This window comes from Bos taurus, chromosome 10, assembly GCF_002263795.3.
Source record: "Bos taurus isolate L1 Dominette 01449 registration number 42190680 breed Hereford chromosome 10, ARS-UCD2.0, whole genome shotgun sequence".
Classification (NCBI taxonomy): Eukaryota; Metazoa; Chordata; class Mammalia; order Artiodactyla; family Bovidae; genus Bos; species Bos taurus.
The window spans coordinates 96,334,844-96,338,621 of record NC_037337.1 but is presented as its reverse complement, the minus strand read 5'-3'; positions in this window follow the sequence as shown (position 1 = coordinate 96,338,621).

The following is a 3,778-nucleotide window of genomic DNA, read 5'->3' as shown; positions in this document are numbered from 1 at the left end:
TGTTTTCCTTTGAATGATGGAGATAGTGAAATGTTTTCCAAAAATCCTCAAATCTTATGAGGAAAATGCAGCCATTTGATAAATTCCTGACTCCGAACACCATCATTTGTAAAATGTCAAGCAATCAAATTTTCAATCAAACAAGCTATCAATTCTTGCAGTGGGCTAGTTGGATTTTTGAAAACACATCCAAATTACAGTGCTGATGTGAAGAAAATTATCGGGGTGATTAAGATAAACCCTCATATATATGTATGGTTTTTATAGACTGCTAACAAAGCATAATTTAAGTGCCTTATTTTAAACTATGAATCTTTTCCTTTGAGACAGTGAACTCAGATTTTAAGGTAATTCACATTTAATTCAGATTTACTGAGCATCCACCACATAAAGTGGTAGGAACAATCAAGGAAAAGTCAGAACTTGGTGATGGGCTATGGACATGTCATTGCCGTTATATATATAGTTTCTTTTTTGGCTGCACCTCGTGGCATGTGGAATCTTAGTTCCCTAACCAGGGATCAAACCCTCCAATGGAAGTGTGGAGTCTTAACTGCTGGATCACCAGGGAAGCCCCATTATTTTTTTAACTCTTCCAAAAATAGGTACATGAAAAAATATAGGTGTTTACTACCAGGTTTCATTCTTGTTGAGTTTATCATAACATAATCAGTGAATTCATAGTAAGCTAAGCAGAATAAAATTGAACTTTCTACAACAAATGTAAATGAATGAATAACATTTCTATAAAATATCTAAAGCTGTTTTCTTAGCTTTAAATGATACATCACAATAAATCATTGTAGTAAAGTTAGAAGGTCACATGGAAACTTCATATAAACTTTACATTTTTAGGACAGAATACAAATAAATCTCACATAGAAGTAACCTTGGCACAGTGGCTAATTATATTCTTAGTGACATCAGGGTATCTACTAAGAAATATTTTTCAGATTTTGCTCTTGTATGTATATCAACTCAAAATGTCCAAAAGTGTATTCCATTTTCATAGTCTTGTGTCAATTTAAAATTCATGGCTTATGCTTTGGCTTTTAAATTCAAGAATGAATTTGAAGGATTCAAACTTGATAATTTTCAAATTCTACATCTGTTATAAATTATGATAGGTGCTGTCATATAAATTGCTTGAAGTAGCTCTTTACAACCTCCCCAACCCATAATATTATTATTGTTTTGTAAAAAGATGAATCGTGGCAGACTACATGCAACTGCATTGGAAATTTAATAAAAGAGTGGTGAATACTTGTTACTTCTGATTATCTACATTTGGTATAATAACAAACTATGTTTTTCAATTTGACTCTTTATTAAATGCAGCATTCTACTCCTCCCTTCAGCAAAATTATGTTTCACCCCATTACCCGTTTTGAGCCTTGGTTTTCTTATATTTAAATTCCAATATAATTTCAAAGCTTGTATGATGTTTGTGAATATTAAATGTCACAAATGTGAAAATTCTTGGAACTTATTAGCTACATAAAAGATTATGGGGCTAAATAAGAAGATACACAGGGTGATATTTCTGGTTATTTTTACACTATGCATTTGGACATACATAGATCATTTCCTGGAAATTCTTGTGAAAGTTGCACAACAGATAATGCAGTAGTAACTTCATGGTGACTTGATGTTCTGTTTTGCTCTTATTTTGATTTGATTACCCTGATTTAAGTTGTTCACAAAATAACCTTCACTTATTCATTCAATACACATTTTATGAGGGCCTTTTATGTTGCTGGTACATTTGTAGAAGATGATAAAGAATAATGCCCCAAAGAAATGAAGTTCTTGTCTCACAAATTTATATTCTAGTGATGTAGGAAAAGATAATAATAACAAAGGAACACATAATACAGCAGGTGGTAATAAGTAGTTATACCTGTCAAGGTTCTCCAGAGAAATAGAACCAATAGGGTGTGTATGTGTGTGTGTGTTGTGTGTGAAGAAGAAGATTTTAAGGGATTTTTAAGAAGATTTTTATATCCCTTAAATATTTTAAGGGATCGGCTCACTTGATTGTGGGGTCTGGCAAGACTATTGGTAGGGCAGGAAATTCAGGTAGGTGTTGATATTGCAGGCTGGGACTGAAGTCCATAGGGCACTCTGATTCTATGTTCTTGACTTATAGCAGAAATCTTTTTTCTCCAGGAAAACTCATGTTTTGCTCCCAAGGCTTCTGGTAATTAGATGAGGTCCACCTACATTATCAAGAGTAATCTCCTTCACTTAAAGTCAGCTGGCTTTAGATATTAGTCACATCTGTAAGATACATTCACAGCAACAACTAGACTCGTGTTTACCAAACAGCTGGGCACTGTAACCACCCAAGAGGACACATAAAATTAATCATCATAGTAGTATTTTTCAAAAGTAAAGCAAAATAAAGAGATGAAGTGATGGGGAAAGTAAAGTACTATTTCAGACAGGCTGATTAAGGAAGACTTCTCTGATGGTCAGTGTTCCAACTACTTAACACAGAAGGAACTACGTTCAAAGGCCTTGAGGTAGGAGCACGTTAGCATGGCTTATGACCAGCAAAGAGAACTTCTCAGTTAAGAATTAATGAGAGAAGAGGAGGTGATAGGGACATGAGGCAAGATAATTATTCTAGGAGAAAGTGTGTAAGAGCTTTTAGGCCTAGTAAAAGTTTTTATTCTGAGTGAGATAAGGAGCCAATGGAAGGCGTTAGACGGAGGAGGAATATGGTTTGTGGTATTTCAATGGTATGAATTAATGGCCTTAACAGAGATGAATGCCAGTGGTAACTGATAATTAAGTTATGTGGCATGAGAAAAGAAGCAGGTAGTCAAGGATGACCCCAAATGTTTCTTTGGCCTAAATTGCTAGAAAAATGTGGCTGCCATTTATTAAAATAGCAAGCCAAGACAAAGCTAGTGGGGTGGGGGCAAATAAAGAGTTAGCTTGGGAATGTTTCTTATGTATCCAGAGAAGATGTTCAGTAGGCAATAAGGGGTAGTTATGAGACAGACTTAGTGATATCTTAATGTATTGATGTGTTTAAAACCATGAGAGTGCAATAATCACTTGTGGAATTAGAAAAAGGAATTTAAAGAAGTAAAAGAATAGTTCAATGTTTAGAGTTTGGGAAGATGAAAAGATCCAACATAAAGAACAATGGTTTAGTTGCTAAGTTATGTCCGACTCTTGGCACCCCAGGGACTGTAGCCCGCCAGGCTCCTCTGTCCATGGGATTCTGCAGGCAAGAATACTGGAGTGGGTTGCCATTTCCTCCTCCAGGGGATCTTCCTGACCTAGGAATCAAACCTAGTTTCTTGCATTACAGGCAGAGTCTTTACTGACTGAGCCACCAGGGAAGCCCTAAAGAACAATTACAGCTGTGAAAACAACAACGAAGCTGAAAGAATAAGCATCTTGAAATAGGAAGTGTCAACAAACGTAAAGTTTAAGCATTTTAGTCATGGTAATGTTTCCTAAACCTATGTGCAATTCACCTCAAAGAGGATTCCTGTTCAAATAGGTTTTCAATATCATTGATACTATATCACCCTCTATGAAATTCTTGATGAATATTTCCATATTAAAAGCTCTGAGAAACCTAAGGGTAAATGAACTGATTTAAACTGTCAAACTGTACTTCCCAGGTGGCTCATTGGTAAATAATCTGCCTGCCAGTGGAGCAGACTTGGGTTCAACTCCTGATCCAGGAAGATCCCCTGGAGAAGGAAATGGCAACTCACTCCAGTATTCTTGTCTGGATATCCCCATGGAAGGAGGA